Source organism: Crotalus tigris, unplaced genomic scaffold (assembly GCF_016545835.1).
Source record: "Crotalus tigris isolate CLP2741 ecotype Arizona unplaced genomic scaffold, ASM1654583v1 scf7180000019550.566604, whole genome shotgun sequence".
NCBI lineage: Eukaryota > Metazoa > Chordata > Lepidosauria > Squamata > Viperidae > Crotalus > Crotalus tigris.
Window position 1 is genome coordinate 26,690 of NW_024097590.1, and position 14,349 is coordinate 41,038.

The window sequence follows — 14,349 nt, forward strand, 5'->3', positions numbered from 1 at the left end:
GTCACTGGGATACGTTGCATGACATCATGTGATGTTGAGAGTTTGACATGCCTACTTTAGGGCTTTTCAAAAGAGTATCAAAGTCAGGTCACTCTTATTTCCAGAGGGATGATGTTCCATAGGGAGGGAGCCACCATAGAGAAGGCTCTTCTTCTTGGTCCCACCAGATGGACCTCCCTAAGAGAGGGGACCTATCTATTCATAGGTAAAATATCTCAATTTACTGTAGGTAATGCACCTGTTTTCCTTCAGAAACTAAAAAGGGAGGACTACAGCAACAAAATGGAGGGAAACATCTCCCATAAATCAAGAAGAGGGAGCAGTTTGGGAATACCAAACACCTACAGAAAAACATTTCTTATTGTAGATCTGGGTGGTTGTTCTAATAAGGTAATAGACGGTGGCCTTTTCTCTCCGTGTATCAACTTGATTTAATCGATTGCATTCATCTTAAGAACTGATTTTCCCCACAATACCAGAGTTAGCTCTCTAGGACAGAGAGAAAGATATTCTGCAGATGCTCAAGGGTTTGCTTCTCTTGTTGAGTTTGCTGGGGAGGACTGCAAAGATTCAGGTTGCCTGTTTCTTGAGTTTTGGATTTACTGAAGCAGAGTAAAGAGGCTAGGAAGCTCTTTGATGTTCTCTTCAAATATCTTTTGGCTGAGGGGGAGCTTCCAAGCCACAAAGATTGGGGACAGTTGTCTTAGTATTAAGCAGTGGCTAAAGGGATACAATAGTAGTGAGAGACTGAGGGAGGGAAGGTAAGAGGGAGAGAAGGAGAGAGACAGAGCAAGCACAGAAAAGAATATTTGTATTGAAAGGCTGATCTGTGGAATCCTTGGTGCTTTGAGTTGAGTTGTTTGCTTTCAGATATTTCAGATGTTACTCAACTAGGTAACATCATCAGTACTGGGTAATGAAACATATGCAAACAAACAACCAAGCTCAGAGAATACCAAAAACTCACAGAGGGAGGAAAATTCACATGGAATGAGAACTAGAAAGAATTTTCTGCTGTATGTGAAAAGAGACTGGACCAGAAAATATCTCTTCTCCTACTGTTCACAAGATGTGTTGCATCTCAGTCATATCCAGTTAGCTGCTTGCTACAGTAACTGGAAAGGATTAGAAGTGTAAGGGAGTACTTTATACTACATCAAATTGGAGAAAAGCAGAGCAGAAATGGGAGTTGTAGTCCAAATAATCCATTCAGCAGCTTTATGGAAGATCTCCAGCTGGTTCAGGAATTCTGGGAGTTGAAGTCCACAAGTCATAAAAGGGGCATAGTTCCCTATCCCTGTTCTAGAAGTTGGTAGAGCAAGGAACATAAACATTAAACATACTAAACATATTAAACATAAACATATTAAACAGTTAAACATACTCGCTGAGGAATTCTGGGGGGAAGTCAACAGGTCCTAAAGTTGTTGAGGTTGAGAAACATTGATCTAGACAAATCAGTCAAATCTATGGTTCTACAGATAGTTCTTGACTTACAACTGGGTTAGGTTTATGATGGACTTACCTTGGGGATACCTGTGACCCAGATTTGAAGTTTTGATGGTTGTCTTCTCCACCATGTTCATTGAACAAACTTAGGGCACTTGGCAACATGGCCACATTTCCAGCAGTTTGCAGCATCCTGCAATAACATAAGCAAGTTTTTACAACAATTTTGCCAAAACCCCAGACTTTCAATTTTTGGCAAAATAATGCCCAAAACAAACTATTACTTCTCTTAACAAACACAATGTTTGTATAATGGCTATGGATTCACTTAACGGCTATAGTTATTCACTTAATGGCCACACAGGTTGGTCATGTGACTGACTCATTTTTCGACTGTCACAACCTATGACTATGATGGGCAGGCTCCATTAGGTCATAATTTGAGGATTATCTGTACAATGTGACTTTCTCGCTGCCACTGTCTTGCAATAGCTTTATTTACTCATGGGAATAGAAACTGCACAGTCTGAGTTTTCTGGGAATAAAGAGTAGTGCAAGGGTCTTCAAACTTGGCAACTTTAAGACTTGTGGACTTCAACTCCCAGAATTCCTGAACCAGCTGGAGATCTTCCACAAAACTGCTGAATGGATTATTTGGACTACAACTCCCATTTCTGCCTTGCTTTTCTCCAGTTTGATGTAGTATAAAGTACTGGCTGAAGAATTCTGGGAGTTGAAGTCCAAAAGTCTTAAAATTGCCAAGTTTGAAGACCCCTGATGTAGTGCATGGGTATGGTATCTCACCTGGCATTCAATCATGACTGGCTTCTTTCAGGGGGAACTATATTAAAGAGAATTTGCAGGTATGGGAAGAAAATGACATTTAACACTATGCTGTTATGTGAGATCTTCTGAACCATTAAAGGAGAGAGGCTGGGGAGAGAGTTGAGAGTCCCAACAGTAACTCAGCCTAATACTCTTGATTGGGGAACATGCCTTTGATCTTTACTCTTTTCTGACTGAACCATTTGTCTCAATCAATTGCACTGCATACTTTTAAACTGCAGAAAGAAAGGTTTAGGTTAAGATGTCAAAAAGAATTCATCTTCCCAAAAGTAGCCAGAAAAGGTGTCTGTGTATGGAGCAGGGAATAATAGATACGGCAATATCTTTATTTCTGTGACATCTTCATGCAGGGTATGTGACTGGATTGGTGATGTGATTTGTCACTGAGCATAATCCCTTGATGTGCCAAACTTGGGGCAGAAATATTAGCTTAAAATTCTGCACTGCAGCCTTGAGCGCTACATGGAAAATCCAGCTGCCATAACTAAGTTTGAGGGTGTTCTTATTACAAGCAGCTGCCTTCCATATGCTCAGCTCTTCTTTAATGCAAAAGCAGGCAACATCTGCTGGGGGAGTACCATAAGTAAGTATACAAGTCTTGGAAGACTACGGAAAGGGCTAAAATAAAGCAGAACAAAACAGAATAACAGAGTTGGAAGGGACATTGGAGGACTTCTAGTCCAGCCCCCTGCTCAGGCAGGACACCTTACACCAGGGTCTTCAAACTTGGCCCTTTTATGACTTGTGGACCAACTCCCAGAATTCCTCAGCCAGGCACGCTGACTGAGGAATTCTGGGAGTTGAAGTCCACAAGTCATAAAAGGGCCAAGTTTGAAGACCCCTGTCTACACCATTTCAGACAAATGGTTGTGCAATCTCTTCTTAAAAAGTTCCCAGTGTTTGAGGAGCCGCAGCTTCTGGAGGCACTGATTAAACAAGAGACAAGTTTTAAATATGTAATATTTATAAATGTACACTTTTAAACTGTCCAGCCATCTCAGTTCCCTGAGCAGATTGGCTTTTTTTGATGCAATATTATACAATTCAGTATAAAAATAGCATTATGCCATTGAAAACCACAGGAATTATATTGAAAACAGCAGGTTAAAAATCATAAACCAGCTAAAGTGGTTTCCTAAAATGCATGGGAAAATAAGGCTTTCATCTGGAAAGGACAAAATATACTCAGCTAGTCTCTCAGAGCAGGACATTTCACAGCTAGGATCTGAAAAGACCCTTAATTTGTTGTCACCCACTTTGCCTTACTGTATGGAAGTATCTGGAGAAAAGCTTCTGTTTGAGATCTTAAGAGATTGGGTAAGTAAATTGAATCTATTTGAATCTACTGAAATTGATGGGTTGCTGGATGCTTCCAAGGCCAGAAAAAAATCAGTACAATTTCACCAAGTGGCATTCTCATATATGCTGTTTTTTTGTTAGCAATAAAGGAGAATATTTGGAGCTCAGGGGTGAAATGAGGGGTCTTTGGGGCTCACTGAACTTGGTTGTTTTCTTGCAGATGTTTCATTACCCAGGTAGATAACATTACTCTTCAAGCACTGGAGATGTTACTTAGTTGGGTAATGAAACGTCTCCAAGAAAACAACCAAGTTCAGAGAGTACCAAAGATCCCTTGTTTCATTGTTACCCAGTTTTTTCTTTGGATTGACAATGGTTATATATATTTAAACAACTATACAGTGTTTTTTTAAATCAAATGAAATATTTGAAACACTGAGGTCATTTTAGAAGATAAACAGCTCAGTTTCTTGGTCTTTCTGAAGTTTATATAATAGTCACTGTGAAAATGCAGTAATTAAATCTACCCTAGCCTAAGGCTTCTGTTGTACTTATGATTTTAGGCTGTCTAAATGCTGTTAAGATTGCCTGTCTAGATAATTTATATAAAATAATGATATTGCAAAGATACACATACTCTATAATTCTGCACAAAGCTAGAGGCATTGATCATTGCACTACATAGAAATCGGAGTGAGAAAAGCATTTTTAAAATATATTTTGTTAAAAAAATAAGGAATAAAATAAATGACTACACAAAAGAAGAAAATGAGAACAAACATAATGGACATAAAATAAAATATTAATAAATAAACTGAATGTAGAATGCACAAAATGAATTATTTCATTATTATGTAATTAAGTGAACATACTATATGTAAGGTTTGCGACCAAAGTCAAAAATAATAAAAAAAGCTTCTTTCGACATGTAAAAAACAAGACAAAAAGTGAAGGAAATGATTGGTCCATTAGTGGGTGAAAGTGGCAAGAAGGTGACAAGCAACAGGGAGTAAGTAGAACTATTTAACTAATTTTTTGCATCTGTCTTTACACAAAGGGAAAAAAAAACAGACCAACCTATCAAAAATAGTGCCATAAAAAATAGAATAAAAATACAAGTTAAGATAGGCAAGAAAATGGTAAGTGAGCATCTGTCCAGCCTAGATGAGTTCAAATCACCAGGACCAGATGGATTACACCCCAAGGTTCTTAAGGAACTGGCAGATGTGATCTCAGAACCACTGAACTATATTTTTCAAAGATCCTGGAGCACTGGGGAACTACTGAAGGACTGGAAAAGAGCTGATGTAGTTCCCATCTTCAAAAAAGGGAAAAAAAGGATCCAGGAAATTACAGACTTATCAGCCTGACCTCAATACGTGGGAAATATTCTGGAAAAGATAATCAAACAACGAATCAGCGAACACCTACAGGCAAACAAAGTCATTACTATAAGCCAAAATGGGTTTGTCAAAAACAGATCTTGCCAGCCAAATCTTATTGCATTCTTTGACCAAGTGACAAAATTAATGGACCAGAGGAATGCTGTGGATATAATTTACTTGGACTTCAGTAAGGCATTTGACAAAGTAGATCACAACCTACTACTCGATAAGATAGAAAAATGCGGGTTAGACACCATCACCAACAGATGGATCCGTAGCTGGCTGACCAGCCATACTCAGCGTATAGTCCTCAATTGAACCACATCTACATGGAGGGAAGTGTGTAGTGGGGTGCCCCAGGGCTCTGTTCTGGGCCCTGTGCTCTTCAACATCTTCATAAATGATCTGGATGAGGGGATAGATGGGGAACTCATCAAATTTGCAGATGACAACAAGCTGGCAGGAATAGCCAACACTCCAGAAAACAGGTTTAGGATACAGGAGGATCTGGAGAGACTTGAACATTGGGCACTATCTAACAAAATGAAATTCAATGGTGAAATAAGTAAGGTTCTACATTTAGGCAAGAAAAACCAAATCTACAGATATAGTATAGGGGATACCTTGCTCAATAGTAGTAACTGTGAGAGGGATCTCGGATTCCTAGTGGACAATCATTTAAATATGAGCCAGCAGTGTGCTGCGGCTTCCAAAAAAGCCAACACAGTGCTAGGCTTCATTAACAGAGGGATAGAATCAAGATCACATGAAGTATTAATACCACTTTACAATGCCTTGGTAAGGCCACACTTGGAATACTGCATCCAGTTTTGGTCACCACGATGTAAAAAAGATGTTGAGACTCTAGAAAGAGTACAGAGAAGAGCAACAAAGATGATTAGGGGACTGGAGGCTAAAGCATATAAGGAAAGGCTGTTGGAATTGGGTATGTCTAGTTTAATGAGGAGAAGGATGAGCGGGAACATGATAGCAGTGTTTCAGTATCTCAGGGGCTGCCACAAAGAAGAGGAAGTCAAGCTATTTTCCAAGGCAGGACAAGAAGCAACATGTGGAAACTAAGCAAGAAGAGAAGCAACCTAGAATTAAGGAGAAACTTCTTGACAGTTAGAACAATTAACTAGTGGAACAACCTGCCTCCAGAAATGGTGAATGCTCCAACACTGGAAGTTTTTAAGAAGAGACTGGACAGCCATTTGTCTGAAATGGTATAGGGTTTCCTGCCTGAGCAGGGGTTTGGGCTAGATGGCCTCCAAGGTCCCTTCCAACTTTACTATTATTATTATTATTATTATTATTATTATTATTATTATTATTATTATTATTACTACTACTAAAACTAATTATATCCTATTGATAAATAATTGCAAATCATTTCATAACTTTAAATATTAATATTGATATTCCCACTATGTTGTTATAAATAGTATAAAATAAATACATGAACTTATGAAATACATACACACACACACACACACACACACACACACACAAAATGATAAATAAGAACAAACAGTTCTAGCTTCCTTCCCATTGTGACCAATTGGTGGTTATATCCAATTACACATTCAACTTCTTTCTGATTACAATAAATATTTTTCCTTTAAAAACCATAGTCTAAGTATGGCATATAAAAGGAAACCAATGTTACTTAAATTAGCAATAGCAATAGTAATAGCACCTAGACTTATATAAGGCTCCATAGTGCCTTATATAAGTGGTTTACAGAGTCACACTCTGGCTCTTCAATTTACTGACTTCAGAAGGATGGAAGGCTGAGTCAACCTTGAGCCAGTCAGGATCGAACACCTGTCAGTGAGCCGAGTCAGCCTGCAATATTGCATTCTAACCACTGTGCTATCAAGGCTCTTGAATTTAAATTTGAATAATATAATAAAATTTGAAATTAGTCAAATTTCTATTCTTTTTGTATACTATTAGTTTTTCCATTGATGCATATACCCCAAATTTGCTGTTCCAATCTGATTTTTATCTGTCGGATCCATGACTAATATTGGATGTTTTTGCTTTGACACTGATACTGTCAGCAAAGTGCATCTTTTTTAATGATGGTCCAAATTTGTCCTTGTGGCCATCAGCATACATTTTATTAGACTGTGATAATTTTAATTCATTTGTTCTTGAAAGATTCCTGGTAGAAAAAAAATGAAAGTTTCAATTCAAACTTTGTTTTTAACATGTTTTTAAAATGTTTTCTATTTCTTTCTAATATTTTTGAATTTTTGTACATAACCACCACACATGATAAAATATCCCTTCTATATTAAAACTTTTGTAATACATATTATTTTATGATTTATCTATTTTTGTAATTAAGGACAATTATTTATCATCTGTAAATTTTGTACCAATTTTCTTTTTTTTGTACTTTTACATTTTTTTATTAGTTTATCAGAATATAAAATACAAAAGCAAAGAAAAATGAAAATAATGGGAAAATAGGGGAGGAAAAGGAGAAGAGAAAAAAGTATAGGGAAAAGCAGAAATGAAAAAGAAAAGCACTGACTTCTGACTCCTTTTAGCACAGTAGAATAAGGCAATACCATACAACCTTGATTTTTTATTTTTACGTAATAGTATATACAGTACTAGCCATTTCTATAACACCAAACCTAATAATCAGCAAAACCCAAACTCAAGGTTCCATTCTTTTTCCACCTCAAGCACAAAGTCCTAAAGTGAATTCAAAGCTGAAAAAAAAATTGTTTTATTTTCTTTAATCAAATTAGTCAATTTCACCATCTCTGCTAACTCCATCAAATTTTGCAGTCATTCGTCCATTGTGGGAATCAAAGTATCAGTTTTCTTTTAAATTATGTCATAATATTTATTTTATTGAATTTTTCCATAAGTCCTCCAACTGTTATAATTGTTGAAAATTTTGCATCTCTTTTATCCTACAATCTTTTATTTGTTCTGTCTCTGTGTCATATTTTAATAGCAATTTATATCATCATCATTTTAGCCATTGTCATATCCACTGCAGGATGAAGGCCTCTTCCACTTTTATGACCCAGGTAGGGGCAGGCAGGCCTTCAGAGAGAGTCCTTTATTGTCCTCAAGAAGTATTCAACAAATATCTTTCCAACAATCAGTAAGGCTCCATCCCATGCCACCCCGAAGGCATCCACCTTCAGTCCTCCTAACAACAGCCCATATATTACCAGGAAAGTCCACAAGGCAAAGTCCAGGCATAAGACAAATGGCAGTCCTCAAAGCAAAGACGGAGTACAAGGCAAAGGCAGTTCTGAAGGTAAAGCAAAGCACAGGGCAAAAGCAATCCACAAAGTTAGGGCAAAACAAACAGCAGTCCTCAAAGCAAAGACAGGGTACAAGGCAAAGGCAGTTCTGAAGGCAAAGTCTACAGGGATAGGGCAAGACAAACAACAGTCCTCAAAGCAAGGCAAAAAGGCACAAGTCAAAGCTGGGGGAGTGTAATCAAACCAAGCAATTGTTCCTGGCAATGACTAAGTCCCCAGGGCTTCTCCTTAAGTCACTCCTCTCCAGGTGTTCCTTTTGAGGAGGGATGGGATGACCACCTCCTGAGTAGCCTCACAGCCCTTCTCTGGGCTTGCCTATGCTCCTCTCTCCTTGCCCTTGGATCAGTGGAGGAGACAGCTGTTCCTCAACAGAGGAGATCTGCTGCCTATCAGCTCCACTGCCTGTCAGCAGCCAGTCCTCCCCTGTGTCTATGAAGGCAGGCAGCTCTTTGCTTAACCAACCACCTCCTCCAATGCCTGAGGGGCCTGGGACAGCATTGTCCTCAGGCCCTGGCCTCTCCAAATATGCCAAGGGAGATGTGCCATCCCTGTCAGATGGTCCCAGTTCCTCCTCCTCCTCCTCCCTGGGCTGCAACCAATACTGTCCTGAGTTTTCTTTTGCTAATTGGGCATGCAATACTTGCAGATGTCATCGCTCCATCTTGTTTTTGTGGACACTTTTTATCAAGTGGGAGCCATTCCATGACTGTCTTCGTCCACTTGCCACAGTTGCTATGTGACCAGCCGATTTCCATTTCAATTCTTTTAGTTTGAATTTTAGCAATTTATATGTAAGTCCTAATATGTAGTCATGGTCCTGTAAAAATGTTTAAATTTCTGTCATTTGTCTTAAAAAAACTCTCCTTAAGATTTTTTTTATTCTGCCAATAATCTGCAAATATATCAGCTATGGTAAATTTTGGCCTTTGCCAAATAATTCTTTCTGAGTCTTTAGTCTGGATGTACTATACCTATATAGGTAATTACACTTTTTGTACAATAGTTGTTTTCAGAGTAAAAGGCATTTGAAGGCAAAGCAAAAGGTGAGATTACTGTTTTTGGGGAATTCCTGTTTTATACTATATCCTATTAGGTTTTTTAATCTTCTTTCTTTATAGCTAAACTGATACCATCTAATATTGCATTCTGCTATTTTGGGATTTTATCCATCCAGTTATCCATGACAAACAGCTTCCATGATAATATAATGAAAGCTCATCTCCATCTTTTGTATCCTGTAAACATTTTTGTTTTATCTGCTTTTTGTTTTCCTTTCCAAATAAATTTATTGGATTTTTTTTTTTTTTTACTGATCTTGCAGATTTTTTTTTCCTGGGATTCAGATTGGTGCTATTTAAAATAATTCTTTTCAAAAGGTAATAGATTCATTTTGATAGTCATATTTCTTTCATACAACTTTTAATTTCACTCAGGATGCAATTGGAACAGAATAATAGAGTTGGAAGGGACTTTGGAGGTCTCCTAGTCCAACCCCCTACTCAAGCAGGAAACCCTATACATTTTTCTAATTTTGTTAAAAAAAACAGTTTGGTGTAGTTATTTTGAAATATATCAAATGCAGTTCCAAGTATTTTACTGAGGATTTTGTTAGTTGGGTTGCCCTAACAAAAGTTTCTTCTCATGGGTTAATTGTCCCATTATTATCTCTCTTTTTTGCATGCTAATTTTATACCCTGAGAATTTAGCAAACCCTTTAATTGTTTTCATCAGCTGTTTTATTGCATGTTGAGGTTGCATAATGGTTAGTACTTCATCATCTGTGTAGCATTTTAATTTATATTCCTCTCGTTGAATTAGAGAAAAGCATTTCTGAGATCCAATACAAAAGAGGTCAGATGTTGCGGGAATTAGCTGCATTTAAAATATAATTCCAGTTATTCAAAAAGTATTTATTGGAAGTGAATTTGTTTGAATGCCTAGCAGATGCCAAAGTATAGGACAAGTTTTTTTGTTTTTTTTTAAGGTTGCAAATAGGATGAAAATACAGTGTTCAACTCTTTTATTCTGGTGACAGATTTAATACAAAATAAAGCATTCAGCTAATTCAAATGTAGAATAAAATCATCTGTTCATTGTACAGTATAAATCATCTGTTTTTAAAGTTGGTTCATTAAAATCTTGTTTGTTTTATACAGTCATAGATAGTTGTTGGAAGTGATGCTACTCCCCCCCTCTTTTGCAAAATCCACCTTATTCTATTGTTTAACCCTTCCTTCACTCTTCATCTATGGTTAAAATTTCAGTTTGTTACTTCTGCCCACCTCTACGTATTGATGTATGTATAGATTCTACATATAGAGGTAATCCCCGACTTCATTTAGTGATCATTCGAAGTTACAACGACACTGAAAAAAGCGAGTTATAACTTGTTTTCACACTTATGACCCTTGCGGCATCCCCATGGTCACGTGATCAAAATTCAGACATTTGGCAAGTAACTCATATTTATGATGGTTGCAGAGTCCCAGGGTCATGTGATCACTTTTTGAGACCTTCCGACAAGCAAAGTCAATGGGGAAGCCAGATTCATTTAACAATCCTGTCACTAATGCAACAACTGCAGTGATTCACTTAACAACTGCGGCAAGAATGGTTGTAAAACAAGGCAAAATTCACTTAACAAATGTCTCCCTTAGCAACAGAAATTTTGGACTCAGTTGTGGTCGTAAGCCGAGGTCTACCTGTCTTTTGGTATAGATTCATATAAAACCGATACAGTCACAAACTGATTTGCTAGAGTTTCACTCAGTTGTGTTTTTCCTACTGGGACTCAATCTAAAAGTTCTACAATAAGCAATATCCTTGGATGTAGGCAATTTCCCTTTTAGTTGCAACAATCTGCCTTTATACACCTGGGATAAAAGTGCTGAGTTTCAAAGCTAAGCATTCTAATGCGGAGACTTAGGAATAGGGAATCTGATATTGTTTATAGTTTTTGCTTTTTAATGAAAATGCTATTTCCGATGTTATAATTAAAAGAAATGTGCTTGTTTCATCAGCAAGATAAAGATGCCTTTGAAGTAAGCCCAATTCGGGGTGATTGGAAATATCTATGTTGCTGCTTTTTGCAACAGTACAGAAGTTGTTTGACATTGTTTTTTTCTAAGATATTTTTGTACTTCTCACCCTATTCATTGCTCTGAAATTATTCTCCTGTGTAAGCCCTAACAAGTCCTAACCCTGCTTAACATTTTGAAATTGATGTCGTCTGAATTGTCCTCAATTAGAGGTAATGAATAAATTAAAAGAATTTTTTTTTATAGAAAAAGTCAACTCAAAGATGAGTATTTTTGAACTGGTAGATTTCACCAGCTGCTTTTTCCTCTGGTTCCCTTGAATTAAAAGTAATTTTAGTGATTCCTCAGAAGTTATTTTTGTTATACAGTTTTGACCAGTTTGAGTGTTTAAATCTTCTGTTTTTGTGTACATTTCCACATATAGTGCATATATATGCAACTCATTTTCAGTTGCATAACTCAGAATGTTTTAGGGATCATAGAAAGAGTTGGTTCATTGAAAGCCATATCCAAATAAGCACAGTTCATTGTTGTCATCTATCACAATGCTTGATTTCTTTTGTATTTTTAGGCAAGTGGGGCAGAAACTGAGAAGACAAGGATGAGCATAATAAAAGATAATATTGACGTCAACGCTGTAAACATTGGATGGTCCCCCTCTGACAACTGATGAAAATTACAGCCATTTTCTCTTTGCTTTTAACATGCTTTTTCTGGTATTTAGAAATTAGGTGCAGAAGGGGGGTGGGGTGGGATGAAAGCTCAAGCTCAGCTAGCCAGAATAATAACACTGTTTTGTGGGAACCCAAGGACGAGCTGATAACATTTTAGTGGGCTGAGGAGTTGGGGAGAAAGCCTGTGTTTTAGGCTAATTGGAGAATGTGATTTATGACAGCTTATTGGGGGTGGGAATTGCACTTTGTTACTTTGTATCGGGGGAAGAGAATTTAATTTTGGGGTTCAACTATGTAGTGCCAATACTTCGTTTCCTGAATAAAATGTTCTTTAAGGAAGAATTTTTGCCACAAAGTTCTTTTGATGGGTTTCATCTATCGGAACCATGACAATTTGTAGTTCAGGGCTGAACTGTGGAGTTCTTGGTGCTCTCTGACCTTGGATGTTTGCTTGCAGATGGTATCATTATCTGACTAGGTAATATTTATTTATTTATTTAAAACATTTATATAGCTGCCCATCTTATATTGAACTCTAGGTCGCTCCCAATTAGCAATAAAACAATATTAATAATAAAACATAATAAAGGAAATATACTAAAACTGTAAACATTAAATACCTGGCACCAAAATTAAATGTCTGACATAACAGTCTCTCAGAAAATCTCCTCATCCACCTTACTCTGTGCCAGAGGTTGGGGAAATGCCAGGTCTTCAGTATTTTATGGAAGACTAGGAGGGTGGAGGTCTGTCAAACTTTAGGGGGAAGGGTGTTCCATATGATAGAGGCTGCTACTGAAAAAGCAGGTTTCCTAGCTCCCATAAGTTGATAATATTTAAGAAAATGGACTAGGGCAGTAATGGCAAACATTTTAGAGACCGAGTGCCCCAAAATTGCCCTCCCCACCCCATCCCTGCTCCGCCCTGCCCGCTGACGCCCTCCACCCATGCCCTGTAGCATCATCTCCGTGCGATGGGGTGCAAGAGCAGAGTCTTGTCCCCATTGCCCGGCTATCATGTCCTTGGCTGCGCTGCTTCATATGGGTTGCGCTCAGGGGCAACTCTCCTCCGGGGGGGGCTGCTGGTAAGGAGGGGGCCATGGAAGGAGGCAGGGCTGGAGCAATGGTGTGTGTGCCCACAGAGAGGGCTCTGAGTGCCACCTCTGGCACCCGTGCCATAGGTTAGCCACCATTGGACCAGGACATGCCTACTCTATCTGGTTTGGTAGAACAGGTAGGTGTCCTTAGTGAAACATGGTCCTGCAGATAACTTGATCTTATGAAGTCAAGATCATGTGAAATATTAGTACCACTTTATAAAACACTAGTAAAACCACACCTGGAATATTGCAACCAATTTTGGTCACCATACTACAAAAAAGATGTTGAGATTTTGGAAAAAGTTCAGAGAAGAGCTACTAAAATGACTTGGGTTTGGCTAGTCTAAAGAAAAGAAGAAACAGGGGTGACATGATAGCAGTATTCCAGTATTTGAGGGGCTGCTACAAAGAAGAAGGGGTCAAATTATTCTCCAAAGCACCAGAGGGCAGGACAAGAAACAATGGTTGGAAACTGACCAGAGAGAAGCAGTCTGGAATGAAGAAGAAACTTCCTAACAGTGAGGACAATTAACCAGTGGAACAGATTGCCTTCAGAAATCATGGGTGCTGCATCACTGGAGGCTTTTAAGAAGAGACTAGACAGTCACTTGTCTAAAATGGTTTAGGTTCTCCTGCCTGAGCGGGGGGGGGGGGGGGGGGGGGCTGGACAAGGTCCCTTCCAGCTCATTCAGATGGAAAGCTGTAAAAGTTACCAAATTAGGAAATGAGATCTGCAAGCAAACAACCAAGCTCAGAGAGCACCAAGAAATCTAAAGGTGAGCATAATATTGCTGGCAGATTGTTTGAGGCAGGCATATTATATACCTCTGTGAACCAATCTGAACATTGAAGTTTTCCACCAAGCCTGTCTGTTCTCACCTTCTCTGCCACCTGGCTCACTCGCTCTCTGGACGCTGCTGCAATGCTTTGCTTGATGCTTCACATTTTCTCAGTTGCAGGACAAATATTACTATTGAGCATCATCTTCCCACCCATCTTTCTATGGCACACCAAGGGAATTTTCCACCGGGTTTTTCTGTAGTTATCTCAAGCTGTGATTTGTACAATAGTAAACTTCCACTATTGTTTTATAATGGCTTAGCCAGGGATCACTAAATGTTCTGGGTTTTAGTGCCTGCCTGACATTTCAAAAATAGGCAGTCTGTGTAGATGTTTTTAATTTATTTTCTTCTATTTTATGCCCGATATATTTTTTTTCTCCTGACACACATCACTGCTATAGTGCACTTCACTCTGGGT